The sequence below is a fragment of the Lepisosteus platostomus genome, chromosome 20, assembly GCF_059453375.1.
Source record: "Lepisosteus platostomus isolate fLepPlt1 chromosome 20, fLepPlt1.hap1, whole genome shotgun sequence".
Classification (NCBI taxonomy): Eukaryota; Metazoa; Chordata; class Actinopteri; order Semionotiformes; family Lepisosteidae; genus Lepisosteus; species Lepisosteus platostomus.
The window spans coordinates 15,076,956-15,092,224 of record NC_142630.1 but is presented as its reverse complement, the minus strand read 5'-3'; the positions used below and the strand labels follow the sequence as shown (position 1 = coordinate 15,092,224).

The window sequence follows — 15,269 nt, the reverse complement described above, 5'->3', positions numbered from 1 at the left end:
GACTGCTGTTCAGTAATTAACATTTTCGAGTATAGACTAATTTGCCTGTATGATTTGAGGGAGCAATTGACAAGGGACTGATTAATTGGACAACTTTTGAAGCCTAGGAGCTATTTTGTTATGTTTGCCTGTGGAATTAAAAAGAAAAAACATTGATGGTTTTGTTCGTGTTTAACCCCTCACCCCTCTGCCGTCGATAGATTGAAGACATCATTTGTATCTGAAAGTGTTTCTTTAATTAAGACCTTCTAAAAAAATCATTGCCATCGACTGGTTGCATTAACTTATTGATTAAACGCAGCGGATCATGTAGTTGTGCTTCAGTGCCAAGAGACCAGAGCCCACAGCTTCTGCCTTTTCTCAGACTGGGGCTTTGTTAATTAAAGCACGTGCTCCCTGCGGCCAATCACCCTTCTGCGTCCTGTCAACAACACCAAATAGGACAGATGCCGAAATCGCTGTCCCCACAGATGTTATTGTAGAATTCAGGCAGGCAGATCTGTTGTTTCTCTCTGCCTGGCTGTCTAGCTGACTTTATGATCTCCTCAGACAGCTGGATGTTAGAATATGCATGCTGCTGGTGCTTAAAGATATTCCTATACCGTGTATGCAATTTTTGCAATCTGTTGTTAAATATATGTTGTGTGCTTGTCTTGACATGTCTGGTAACACGAGAGGTTGGCTGGGGCTGTACTTGGATTATAAAAGGCCTTGGGAAATGATTGTATTTAGAGCTCAGTTTGGCTGTGCTCTCCAGAAGGGCCCATTATTTAAATACATTTTGAAAACTTCACTGATCTGTGCTGTGACATCGCACATCCCTGCGTTAAGTTCTTGATAAAAGCAGCTGAAACATAGAAACAGCACGCTTTGCAATAACAACTCCGGTGTACTAACATTTTATAGTAACACAACAACTTTGAAAACTAAGTTCTATGATCATGTTAATTGGTGCTCAATCTCTGAGATGTTTGGGTGTGCAGAGAGTGTGTTGTTTGTATCAGTGTCCTCCGCCAGTCACCTGAGCCCCCTGACATTTCTGGGTGATACTGGCCTTTGTTCAGTAAGTTTTTCTTCATGAAAAGAAAACGCTTGAGGAATTTGCGCTGTTCTTTTTGAAGTGCGGTAATGCCAGTGTAAATGACAATCCCCGTTTAGATTATTCTAGCTGGAAATGAGCAAAACAATCAACTCTGGACCAGTTCTGTGACTGGAGGGTCTTTCCCACTGGCTGCCTTAAGGTGATGAAAGCCAGTTGCTAACTTCTGATTGGTTCCTGATTTTATATGGAATTCAATGTATGCAAGATTTTTATTTCATGTGCAGAATAACAGGTTGTAGATTCATATTGCTTGTTCAGGCAGATTCTTTTCTCAAAATCTACATTTTATCACATAGGATCTTGTGTCAATAAGCTCTCTTCACAACTTCTGTTGAGTATTGAGGCTGTTTGAAGCAGCTTGCTTGATGTTCTTTAATGTTTCGTTTCTATACTGAGCTTTAATTATTTATGGCTATTTATCTTTCTTTTTAATTACATTCCTTTCGGCAGTCAGTTTAATTTGCCGTGATGCACTAGAGGGAAAGCATTGTGAATTACAAAGTTTACCCGGTTTGGATCTTAAAGAAGTACAGGGACAAAGTGCCAGTAAAGGCAGAAAGTAATTGAAGTTAACCTCAGATGTGGAGAAAGTAGAGATGATAGGGTCAGGTCAGTTATTTCAGGGGTGACCAACTGGAGAGCCTGGAATCCATTAGGTCTCACAGGCCACCCTGAAATCTTCAGTATGTAAGGACCGGCAGCATGTGAGTTTTGATCAGTTTCATTAGTTAATTGGTTTAATTAAGTCAGGAATGCCCAGCTCTTGTCCTTAAGAGCTCCATGGTATTTACATGGTTTTTCTATTTCACATAATCCCAGAACTATGTCATTAGACAAAAGCTCTGTTTACGTGGTTCAAATAAAGTTGTTCCATGTCTTTAGATGTTCATGAGTTAAGCATGATCCATAAAGCTGGCTGGATTGTAGCTTTCCAGGGAAAGGATTGGCCACCCCTTGTTACGTTTGAAGCATTTCTTTGTTCTTGAGTAGTTCCTGAGCTCTCCTGATGGGGTCCAGTAAGTGTGATGTGATTGGCCTGCCAGTGTCTTTGAAGATTGTCCTGCCTGTCCAGGCTGGTTAGTGGCTGCGTCTCTTCCTGAGTCCTGTCGCTTCAGGATGGGGCAGGATCCCATCCTGGGCTTCGCAGTGGAGTCTCGCTCCTGCGCCCCGCTCAGCAGGATTAGTTCCCCTTTAAGAGAAAATTGAAGTGACATTTTACTATTTGCATCCAAAACGTTTTTCAATTTCCCCAGACACCGCTAGCATTTTATTACAATTGTCAAAAAGAGTAACAATTCTATTGTGCCATGATTATTAAGTTTTACCCACAGATCACCAGAGCAATTAAAATCTGTAAATAAGGCTACCCTTGTTGTCAGACAAACAATGGGGTCCCGGAGGAAAGGTTTATTTGAAGAGAGCATTTCTGTAAATACTCTCTCCTCTTTCAAACGGCTGCATTAATTAGAATATACAGAAGTGTTTTGCCACTTTAGCGACATCAGGCAGCTTAATGAAATCAGAATGACATGTGTTTTTAACACAAGATGAAGTTGTTTACTTTTGTATTACGTTTAGCGTTCTGATGAACTACTTTGTTTCACAACTAAGGCAAAGATAATGTAATTGTTGGAGCGACACGTGTTTTCGAGACAACGGGAGCGGGCCTGTACAATACGCAGAAACGGCAGAGAAACACTGCAGATGTGCTGCAGCACTTGAGGTGTGGGAGTTTTTCCTCTTCCGACTGCGCGGTCTCGGGCAGCGCTGCGGAGGAGGCCGAGAGAGAAATGGCGCAGACTGCGTGTGCCGCTGTGTTTCACACTCTCTGCCCCCTCTCCTGATATCCCTCTGGGACTCCAGTCTCCACTCGGTGGAGTCCGCTTTGGAGTGGGGAAGGAGGTGAAGGCAGGCGGGCCTGTCTCTAGCGAGTCTGTCCGCGACCCTGCGGTGTGTCAGAGCAATCTCAAAGTGGCTGATCCGAACCCGGGCCACTTTCACTAGGCCCGGTCTAGGCCCTGCTCACATATTCGAACAATGCCCGCCGGCTAGCTTCTTTTACACGGCCTCAACCAGGCCTGAAACAAAACCCAGCCGCGTCATGGACATGTTCAACGTGCGTTATACCATAAACTTGTTTATCTAGACTGCCTCATCTTCTTGTATCAACCCAAATAACGTTCCGACTATTTAAAGGGTCTCCCAGACAGCGCACTGGAGGAACATCACTTTTTAGCGTCTTGGTTACGCTGTGATGCAGTACAAGACCCGGCCCTGCCCTTACAGGTCGAATTGGATCTCTTTAAGTCGTGATAGGTACAGGCGGAAAGCCTGGTGTTGTTTTTCAGGGTAGAGCTGTGTCGTTCACTTCGCGCCTACGGAGAGAAAGACGACGCAGAGGCCCCAGTGGGAGTTAAGGAGCTGTGCTGCAGTGCTGCGACTCAGAGCTGGCTCTGGGAGCTAAGCTGAGGGCTATATGCCTTGTGAAAATCCTGTTTACAGTTAGGAGAAGAAAGCCTGAAGCACCTTATTTGCATAATTTTGCTAACAGTCCTTTGCATAACATTTTTTTTTCAAACCCCAGAGTATATTCTGCAAGTTGAAGAGAAATCGGCCCTCGCTCGTTCCTCCAAAGGCTCGCAAGAAAACGAACGACACATACGAAGGGCTTCTCACCTAGAGTTTTACCATTCTGAAACTGAGTTTGAATCGAATCATAGGTTTTACTTGCAGAATATCTCCTTTCATGGGGAGAAAATATTAATAAAAAGATTCATTTTCACTGTGTCTCCATGAGTTGTGAGAGTTGCTGATTTAAGAAACTAAAACAAAACCTTGTACTGGGCAGCATGCTGGAATGTGAGTGCATGTCTTTAAGTAATGTTGTATGAGATGTGTAACGTATTGTACGTTTTCAAAGGCAAATCAGTGTGGAGTTGTACATCCCTTATAAAGCTCTTCTGCAGTTAGTCTCGAGCTCTTGCTCTCCCTGCAGGTTGTCTCTTTATTTTTGTGCTTTTGCCTGTCTGTGCTTTTACACAGTCCCAGCAGTCCCAAAAGTCAGAACATGACCTTCTGTAAAATCTCTTGTATTTCTCTTTTCCTTTTTTCTCTCTGTCTAAGATTATTAACTGTGATTTGAGCAGACGGGGGGGTTGGGTTGTGCTGGGATCTGGGAAAAAAAAAAGGCAGTTTGCTTTTTAGAGCATTAAATCCTGTGAGTTGAAATTTGTTGGCGCGTCTTTCAGGACTGTCAGGTAAATGTCAGGGAACATGAAAGTTCCTCCAGCAGGTACCTGCAGCCTTTCGCGAGTGAGGGAGCGCACTACACGGACAAGCCATTTGTATCCCACAGAGTCTGCCTCCGCGCAGCGCAGGGCTGAGGTTTTTACACGGGTTTGAACTACTGCGGCTCACGGGCCAGCTGCAGTGCCCTGGCCCGCGGTCTCCCGTGCCTGGCGTGGAGGACAAGGCTGTTACAGCGAGAGAGAGAGAGAGAGAGAGGGAGCTGCAGACGTCTACCTGTTCTCCCATGGGCCTCGGTATGTCATGATGGCCGCGTTTCATGGCAGGAGTGGGGAGCGTCGGGGAGGCAGGTGGATGAGCAGTTAGGTGGAAACGGCGAGTGGGAGGGGGGGGTCCCGCGGAGGAGGCAGTGGGCCGGAGGTAATCGGTCAGCAGAAAGCCCTGCGGCTCGTACTGGCCCCGCAGCTCGCTCACAGCGAACTCCGGCCCTTTCAGTCAATTGCTATCGATCAGTTGATCTGATAAGTTGGCAGGTTCCCTGATGTGTTAAATTTTTCTCTTTTCACTTGGCTGTAAGTGTGGGAGCCGGGGGGGTTCCCAGAGGCCGGGCATCCCAGAACGCCATCGTGGAACAGCGGACCCCTTTTAACTGTGGCCGCACCTTGCTGTGTGCCACGGAGCGGAGCGTGGCGCTGTGGCCCAGCCACATGCAGTAATGCTCTAACGTGCTTGACAGCTGCTGGGATGTTTTTCGGGGTTTGCCTTGTGTTTACGGCCAGGTGCTCCTGGAAACCGCTGTCGCAGTGCGGCCTGGCTCTGTGGGTGCAGCCTGCCAGACTGTATCTCAGACATCCGAAAAACAGGGGAGGTGTGAAAGATGGGGATTGCGAAGGAGCCTGCCAGCATCGCAAAAATCAGCGTCAAGGTCCTTTTGTTGTTCAGGTTTGTGAAGGACATGCTTGTGCGAAGCTTGTCATCTAGAAGTTGGTCTGCCACTTAATCGCTTCATCGTCATCTAGTTGAAAATCCGCCGTTTTCTAAAAGAGCAGCGTGCTTATTTACTTTTCCTATTTTTAGACCCTTTTGCAATTTTGTTTTATTGCCATTTCCTTGCTTCTCTAAACCAAACTGTCATTAGAGCACATTAAAATCCCAGAGACACTATGCTTAACTTTTGTATCTGTTCTCTTGGAACAAATACAGTTGTGGAGAAGGTCCTGTTGGGTAAAGTGACAGACAAAGGTTGCTAAAATGAAAGTATTTAAAAAATAAACCTTCCATCATGATCATTTACAGTGGTAGTTATACAGAGGTGGAAAGCACAACTCAATATCTGGAGACACTGCAGGCAGTTAGTGAGGAATGTTCCTCTAATCATGACAGATTGATGAACTGAACATTTTAAAACCACTGAGACATATTAAAATTAATGGCTGCCACTGCCTTTAACTTTCAGGTGTCATAGCTGGGAGATAAGCGCTTAGCAATGAGCTGTTTTGCTTGTTCAGTAACATATTTGAATGTTGTCTGCTGGCAGGAAGGTAGGAACACTGCAACTTCTCATTCAAAGAGGGAGCAATGTAGTAACCTGTGCTGGTTTTAATTTTTGACTTTTCTTGGATGGCTACCAACTCATTTCATAACGTTTGAACCAGAGAGTCTGACAACAGTGCATGTGTTCAGGTCTGTTGAAAGGAAGAGAGCATGTGATAGCCAGAGGTGAGAATTAAACCGTGGTGATAAAATGCAGAGATCGGCAACAGGAGATTTCTTGTGGCTCAGAAACCTTTATCATTACCATTATGTAGATTTCAAAGGATTTGCTTTTGTGCAGGGAAACAAAAGTTATTAAGTTAAGCTTCAAGACAGCAGTTAAAGGTTTGAGAGAGCACTGGTGTTCAGTAGATGAGAAACAAGTTCATGAGGAGAGCTGTAGTAGGTAACTGTGAACAGGGCTGCTTGACCACTACTTGTGCCTCCATAATCCCTGTGACAAACTCTTACCTGCAACACGAATAAAAACAGCCTAATTGCGGTGTGGACAGGACAAATCTTTTTTTAATCCCTCCTGTCGTCTCGCCTAACTCAAGCCCATTTATATTAACCTTTGCTGACAGAGTCATATGACAGACATCATTTCGTGTAATTTACCAGCGGTAAAATCCAACCTTTCGTCATCAAATATTCATAAAGGCAAGATTCGCAATGATTTTCTGTCTCTTTCCATATTTACAGCTTGTTGTCTCTGTTACTCTTCACTTTGCCGCAGACGGTTTAAGTCAAATGGAATTAGGGTTAAGAATGTTTTTGCCTCTGTGGCTACAGGAGGCCGAAATGGACAGTGACATGTTGACATTGTTGTGCCCGGATTGAGCACGTTAGGGTCCCTCTGTGGGCCGGTAGTGGTAGCTTCCACCCCCTGCTCCTGCCCATCGTCAGCCTCGCAGCCTCAGTGTGGCCAGGAGGTAACTGGAGCCTTCATGCACACTGCCCTGCTGGCTATAGCAGTGTCTTTGAGGAAGGAGGCTCAGGTAATACGATAGAAGAGGAACTGGTACAGAACAGACTCCCAGAACAGGAACTTTGACAGCACATAAGCGAGAGTCCAGTTTCTGCAACTCTTGATTCTTTCGGCGATGTGCAGAGCTAGGATGATCGGGAGAAATGAACTGTGATCATACCCTCTTTCCCCTGTCCTGCGGGAGTGAGCTTACGTACCAGCATCTCCACCAGTGAGGTATTGAGTATCGTACTCTGCAGCAAACTTCGGAATCGGCAGTTGCAAAATCTGGGGAAAAAAGACAGGATAGAAAACGAAGATGCGACAAAGATCCTATCGATGTTCGACTGCCGGAGTTTAGACAAGGAGTCTCTCACCCTTATTATAGTTTGTGAACCTTTCCTTTGCTCATGTAAAGAAATAAGGGATAAAGATATGTCTTTGTCTATTGCCCCAGTTTGATATAACTGCCTGTTCTAATGCAGAATTAAATTACATCATGAATGTGAAATTAAGGCGTATTTTCTGTGTACAGAACGTGGAAAGCAGTCGAGCAGACCCCAGGGCATGCATTTGATGATCACAAATACATTTGCCCTCGTCTCTTTAAGAATTCCGTTACATGAGCAAGGAGCCTTTTTTTAACACAACCAGATCACATCCTTCCTCCCTGGCACTGTTGGTTGTAATTTGAATAATATCATGTTCCTGGAATATTTAGAAGTGAACCCAGTTCTGTTATCATTTAGATATTTGACATGCTAGCTCCTGTAAGCAGAAATGCCTCAAGTAGTAGACTCATTCCAGTTCTAAAGCACAGTAACAAAGCAATGCGAAGGCAACTTTGTAGGTCTTAGTTCCTGTGTTGTATTTATATCCAGAATAAATGAATAAATAAGACCCATGTGGAAATGGCTTCATCAGGGAAGTTGCCAGGTAATTACACTCAATTAGACATAAGAATACAAGTTACTGTACACATTTGTCCATGTCAGCATTTGTTCTGTTTGAATCATGCGCTTAAATTAGGTAATTAATGACTTTTGAAGCAGAAACCTAAAATAAGTTCAATTGTTTCTGCAATGCCCTTCTTCCCTTCTCCAGCGCAGTTCTGTCCTGCCCGAGTTTTCCCACATCTCAGAAATCCCATTGCAGCGCGTAGCTTGAGAACTCGAAAGGCATCTTAAATCTTGCCAAAGGAACTGGTGTTTCTTTCTTTCCTGGAACAACCTTTTCCAAGCACATGGCAGTGTGGTGCCCCTGTTAGTGGCATGCAGCAGCCCTGTCTCGAACTGATGCTGCAGCAATGGAAGTGTTTTAAGATAAAAAATAAAATGGTGTAGCTCTGTAAGGCCGGGGGGGGGTGAAGTCAGAGCTGAGTGGCATGGCCAGTAAGCTTGTGGTGGGCTAGATGTTTGGCCTGTGCCCGTGCTTTCTGCACAGCTCTTCTGGGACTTATTCTCCCACAGATGCCTCTCTTCCAGGTGGGATCCTGCACAGAGCAAGTCACTCCACCTCAGGGACTGTTCAGCAACTTCAAACAAATTGCTGAATGTTTTCAGAGTTTAAATACCAGTTAATTACAGTAGCTGCTTAATAGATTAAAATCCATATTCACACCGAGGGAGCATCAGGTATCACGAAGTTCAAACGTTCTCTGTGCTAGGAGGTTAATTATACTTGGCAGGCACATGCTTTCATGCATATAGGCACAGTTCCTTGTTCACTCTGGTTGTGTTATTAGTTGGAGAAGAGTTGAAAGCACTGTTTCTCATGTCAAACAAATAAAGGTAAGATGTTTCCAATCTGGGTGCTCCCTGTTGCTCCACGTTATGTTACAGGAATCTTGCCATTCATGCTTCCTGTCTTATAAAATGTATACTGGATATTCGTTTGGAATATTATCCACAAAAACCCTTAACGAATGTTTGAGAAGTTGTATTTTTTTTATCTGTTGGTAAAAAAGTTTTTTTAATCATCAGATACTTCTTAAAGCCAAAGATCTGTCCCTAAGTTTGTTGTGTTAAGCACATAAGAAAGGTTAATGATAAAAAGAGACAATGTGGCCCATCTTACCCCATTTGTAGCCAGAAACTAAGTAGTAGCCAGCTGTTTCCTGAAAGAACCAAGGGTATCATCAACAAGATAGCTGGGCAGCTTGTTCCAGACTCCCACAACCCTGTGTGTAAGGAAATGCCTCCTCTTCTCTCTTGTAACTGCATTTCCCCTTAGTTACCCTTAGTCTAAATCTTGTGCGTGTGGCATAATGTGCTCTCTTGTAATGTGCCAAAAAACAAAAAGAATAATTTAAAAAGAGCTCATTTTCTTTCCTCAGGTTTAAAGAAGCTTTTTGGTCTCTGAGTCACAATGAGTTCATGCCCACTCACAAATTATATCATCACTTTTAAATTACCCATCATTAACTTTATTACATATTTCAGTGCGTCTGGATTTTTATTGTACAGTGTGGTTTCTTCTTATTGTCTACGGGTTTTTCCCGTCGCTCTATTTCTGTACTTTAATTGGGAAAAATGGTTGTTTTATCTTTTTTTTTAAAACCAAAGATTATTAAGATCTGCTTTCATGGACTATGTTATATTAACCAGCACTGCTTTACCCTGAAGTCATTCTCTGTAAATAAAAATTGCTCAAGCCATATCTAACAATGAAGTGCCCCCACACAGGTTTAAAAATAATTTAAGGTTTTCCAGACAGTGTTTACAGTAGGAACCTGGTGGTGCCAAAGCCAGCTCTGCACTGCAGTTAAAAAGCACTGTGGTTTGATTGAGCAGGAGAGATTGCAGGAGCAGCTGAGAATTTGGCTAACGCAATCACTCAGCAGGGAAGGTGCTCAAGCAATCTGGTATGTGAGAGAAAATGCAAACTGTTAATAGATTCTGCAGTACACATTGGACACTCTAATGCTTAAATTATAGCACTAGCAGCTATCTTTCTTTAATCCATTTAGAATCGCTAGTTATTTTTGCCGTTCTCCCCAGATTGGGGAATGGCCAATTTTATGTTCCCACATATGAACCCTGTCACTGCACACGGGGGAGAACCAGACTCCTTTGCCCCGCCCACATTTGGGCCAGTCGTCTTTCCACTTGCAGACAGCACAGCCTGGAGAGCTGAGAAAGCATTTTGCCAGTAGGGCCACTTCAGAGACCTTGAAATTCAGGAGTGTGGTGCAGGACCCCAGCACCGCTGCAGCTTCAGGGGGAATTTAAAGAGACAAAGTCCATTGAAATGAACATTCCTTGTTCCTCTCCTTTTCGGTCAAGGGGTGAATCCAGCCATGGTGCATTGTGCGCTCCTGTTAAGAGTTGTGTGTAAAAGTAAAGGTGACATGTGCTGTTGCTCCCCATCCCTAAAGGCCTTTAGCAAATGACATTATGAATGGGCTGTTCTTTCCCGTCCGCAATTTCTCAGTCACCTCTCCTGATATTGCCAAGTTTAAAAATGCAGGTCTTGAAATGGCATAGAAAAGCTGTGGCTTCACAGCTAAAGACGGAACCTAAAGAAAGAGTGGCATCTTTCTAGCAAATGTTACTTTCTCCATTGAAGATCGTTATAGAGCTAAGAATCCAAGATGCCAATACACTTTAAAGATTTTTAAACATATTGAGTTTGGGAATGCATCAATGGAGAGCAATGCAGTGAGAAGTGCAAGTGTCATTAGCCTTTCAATTATTGTCAATACATAATGTCTTTGTCTCAGATGGATGGCATGGGCCTGCAGTGGTCAGAGTTGTAGCCTGGGGGTGTGGTAAATTGGCATGTGGAAAAATAGCCCTGCCGTGAGTGTGTGCGTTTGTGTCTGTGTGTGCCCCTAGATGGACTGGTGTCCTGTCCAGGGTGTGTCCTGCCTTGCACCCATTGCTTGCTGGGATAGGCTCTGGCATCCCTGCTACATTGTATTGGATAAAGCAGTTAGAAACTGATTGGATGGATGGATGGATGACTCGGACAAAGACATTCTGACCTCTCCTCCCATACAGTGGAGTGTTTAGAGTGTTGGTCCAGATAGATGCCTTTTGATGACCCGTAGTTCTCTTGTTTTTATCCTCCTGTGGTCTAGATTAGGAATCCCATAGCTACAACCACAGAGTGTCTGTTTTGAGGGTTTTTCTCCATAGTGATGGAGAAGTCAATCTTAAAATCATTTCTAAGATTCTGTCTGATTTTTTAACCTCTGAAGTTTCCTTCCACAGCCTGCTATCCGAGGTTTTGAGCTGTCCTAGACAGCTGGGTTCAAAGCAGGAAACTGTAACTTCTTCCTTCTGCTCATGCAGGACTGAAACCTGGAGCCCAGCTGTCATGAAGGAGCTTCTAAGAAAGCAGTTGTTTCTGCTTGTCACATTCTGCCCTTCTCCTTGTGAACACCTTCAGAAGTGAACTGGACAGCATAGACAGACCCCAGTCGTGCACTGTGCTACATGATCTGGGTGGATCGAGATGTGGTTTATTTCATTCCTGCTTGACTCTGTGCAGTATAAAAAGATCACATTTCTTGCGCAAATATTTGGCGGGTGACCTAGTTTAATTTGAAGTTCCATTGTTTGAAATGATACTTTATGTGGGAGCTTTACAAGTTTTACAAGTGCTTTCCTTTTCTTCTCAGTTGAAATTTGCCGGGCTGGGCCGAGAAAAAAAGCATGTTCCCTTTTTATTAAATAAAAGAGAGATTCTTCACCATGGCAGAAATCACAAAAATTTAACTGAAACATGTTTGTTTTTATTGTTATTCTAAAGGAACAATAACTTCATTTTTTACTCAACTGTAAAACAGGTTAACTTATACCTTTCTGAAACAGTATACCTTTTGTGCAGCAGTTCTGTGCTGATGTCCCACAGCTTAGCATGATAAAGCTTTTGGAATTTAACAGCATCACCTGCAGCTAGAAGTATAGCTTGTAACTAGGCAATTCAAGGCAAGATACATATAATTATCCCACCCTATTTGACCCTATATTGTTACCTGCAGACAGGTGGGAATTGTGCGAGTTTCAGTTGACCTTATCATGTGACTGGGGTCAGAAGTCACCTGGTAGTAGCTGTATAGCTGTCATGGCAGCCCATTCATCACAAATGTTATTGCTAAGAGTAGATTATGCCCAGAAGGTAGAAATGGGGATTGTTTTACAAAAAACATTCACAGAGCTGCAAGTTTTCACAGCAACAGTGTGCTGTTTCGTTTGAAAAGGAATTATTGCCCCCAGTTTTGCAATAACCCTCTTCCTGATAGCCCGGAGATTTATGACTGAACTGCTCAGCTGTGAAGACATCACCGCAATTTCGAGCTTTTAACTCTCTTCCTCTTCATTATGCATCCTTCTTATTGGTGCTGTCACATCATCATCTTCATCTTGGACTAGAAAGTTCACAGTGTGGTTTCAATGGCCAGAAAGAGGCGTAGCTACAAAAAAAAAATCCACACAAGTACTACTAGTCAGTTTTTTCAAATAAAGCACCACATTGGCCAAAATATTTATTTTTAATTTTTTGTGGACTTTCATTGTAACCCCAGTAAAGTTTTTTTTTTTACCAAGTTGTGTCTGTTCCTGCCACATCCTCAGGTTTTTCCACAGGCCTTCTGGTCACCCTGTGCTCTGCCACTGCTTTCTAATCTAATTGTAATCTGATTCTGAAGCTGCAGCTTGTGGGCACAATTCATCTACTGCCTGTGACAGATGGACAAATGGTCATGAGAATAAAAAATGGTATCTGTTTTCTTTTTCTTTCCTTTTTTTTTTTTTACTGTGTACTTGCCTCAAAACATTGTTTCTGGTTATAAATCTTTCAGGTTGACTGTATCCACATACCGCACAAGTGCCTGAAGACAAAAGTGGGCAGAGCAAGGTGTTGTGTAATTTGTTATGTTGTTAAATGCCTAATATATGTCCACCTGGTTTCAGAATGCTGTTGCTGCAGTTTTGTGTGCCTGCTTTTGTGTCTAGACTGTAATTGTTTTTATCGTTTCGATTGCAGAGACCATTTGGAAGGGACTTTTTTTTAACATCCTAACTCCGTGTCATCTGCACCGTCTGCAAGTGGTTGGGGGCTCTAGACAGCCACACATTGCGCCCTTAATTTGCGGTCTAGCTCATTCTGACAGTCCAGCTTGTGTTGATGTGGTGTGTCTAAAGCAGCAGTGCCACGCTGACCAGCATACATGTGGCGCCTTTCACATGTGCTACAGCCCGCACTTCCACCGTTTTATTACAATCAGTCTTAGTAGCTTTTAATGCAAATGATGCCATTTGTTTCATGTGGTTTAATGAGCTACACAGATTGTAACTGCAAAGACCTCACAGCGTTTTAATATGGCTAAGGAGTGCGCACTATTTAAGGTAGCTCATTGTTCTCCAGCATTTTGCAGGGGCCGGGAAAAAAAAAAATCAGAAATAGATTAAAGTTGAAAACTATTCATGTTTCTCAGGGCTGTTAATTAGATGAAAGGATTTATCAGATGTTATTTTTATTAGAAGCATTAAAATAAAAGCAACATATGTCACACACTTGATCCCTTTGCACAGTCTGCTCAATTGTCAGCACAATCTGGAGACAATGGGACGGTTGATGTGGGAAACTTGAAAATACTGTGCACCAACACCCACACACACACAGGGCATGTGACCTGCTCTCCCAGAGTCAACCTGTTTGAAGTTAATCCTCATTATGAAGTTATTAATCTTAATGACGAGATCTGAAAGAGTGCTGTAAAAGAGCCTTAGCCAAAGTTCTAGTCTTTATTACTTTTGCCGATATGGATTTGTTCTTGCAGATATGCTCCAGTTATCCTGTACATGTGTTATTGGTAGTTTTCAGTGACCTCGGCACTTCCAAGCACGAATACAGAAAAGGGTAGTGACTGGCAAAATGCTTTACGTTCTCAGTAACTCCGCACTCTGTGTGGCGTGTTTCCATCTGTTCATTGGTGGTACTTTGCAAAGACATAAAGACTACAAAAGAGAAGAAGCTGTTCAGCCTGTCCAGCTCAAATTGTTCGGTGTTGCATGACGGAGTAAATCTGGGTTTGCCGTTTTGTGAATCAAGGCATGCTTAGAACCTCAGCTTTGCAGTTTTTGGAGTTGGTGCGACCTACATCACTGGATGCGTTCCTTGTTTTTACTTGACTAGTTTGTTAACGTGCTCTGAATGCAGTTCCTGTCGCCAGGTGTTGTAGCAAAACACGATACCTGGGGGTTTGCCTGCAAAGAGGAATCCAGTGCCCTGTGATGGCTTTTCGTCACATTACTGAAGTACAATCGCCAGACCTCTTATTAGTTTAAAAGGTGTCTCTGTCTGTGTACCCCCTCTATAATATCCGCAACTTAACAGTATATGTTTCCTGTCATTCTGCATTTCACTTGTTACAAATGGCTTTCTGTGGCATTAAACGCATTAAGGGTTGTCTGGATACTGTTTACGAAGGGTTTTATTGAGATTCAGCAGTATTCAGAGTAATTACAAGAGTCAGATGCATTGATGTTATCTATTAAAGTAGATTTCCATCCTGAAACAACCAAGATGCATTTAATGTATAACCCAGTGTGAGTGTACTGAAGCCAATTACACTCTAAATGAATGAAGGCTTCTGATAGTCATCTTTGACAATGCTTTCATTATGATGCTCTTGAAAAACAGAGCGAAGTAGAGATTAATAATTTTATTTACTTACAACATTTTTTGAGTAGTTAGGCCAAGTAAGGGCTACATCCCCAGCAAAATCAATGACCAGCACATTACTGTAAAACGTATTGATTAGAAAAAAAGCCCAGTGAGCACAATGTTAGTCATTGACATGGTGGAATGATGCAATACTTAAAGGAATTTATCCCTTGACTTTTACATTAACCTTTTATTGACTGGTTGCATGTCCATAATTAACACTCACTTTAGCTAAAGTGGTTAATTTCAACATCATGACTAGTGCTCACTTTAAAGCCAGCTTGCTGCAGTTCAGGGTAAGTGTGTAGTCTGGCCTCAGTGGAATACAGACGATAGGATCATAGATACCTTTCACATTAGCATACCATTTTATGGGAGTCGCTGTGCTATAGAGTTTCATTGAAAATTGAAATGAGTGATCGTATTGCCAATCTGAGTTGATCGCAAGCCAGACGTGGTAGTTAACCTGTATTTGTTTGAGGTTAATCTGTTGGAATGGGCAAGACTCGCAAGTGTTGAAGGACGTGAATTTTATCTTTAGTTTAGATTTTTTTCACGGATTTTCTTTTGAACGCCTTTTCTGTTGTTCATTTTCCCTACCTCGTCTTCTTTATGACGATCTAACCTTTAGTTGATTTTGCACGTGCACCCAGAGTTTGCAGAACTTTAGGAACAGTGGCAATGCTGAATTAGTTTTGCTTGAAATGTTTCACAAGGATGTAACACTTTTATAGTGCACAGTAATGT

General features: G+C 42.9%; 1 protein-coding gene and 1 long non-coding RNA gene across 4 annotated transcripts in view; one reads left to right on the top strand and one right to left on the bottom strand.

Moving 5' to 3' along the window:
• fto (FTO alpha-ketoglutarate dependent dioxygenase) overlaps window positions 1-15,269 on the top strand; it is a 187,832-nt gene that overhangs the window by 98,307 nt on the left and 74,256 nt on the right. The gene's annotated exons all lie outside the window — the stretch shown is intronic.
• On the bottom strand, window positions 1,413-8,020 carry LOC148644606 (uncharacterized). Its single transcript, XR_015928693.1, has 3 exons — window positions 7,890-8,020; window positions 7,067-7,136; window positions 1,413-2,291 (listed from the first exon to the last, which is right to left on the bottom strand). It is a non-coding gene; the product is annotated as an uncharacterized LOC148644606 (long non-coding RNA).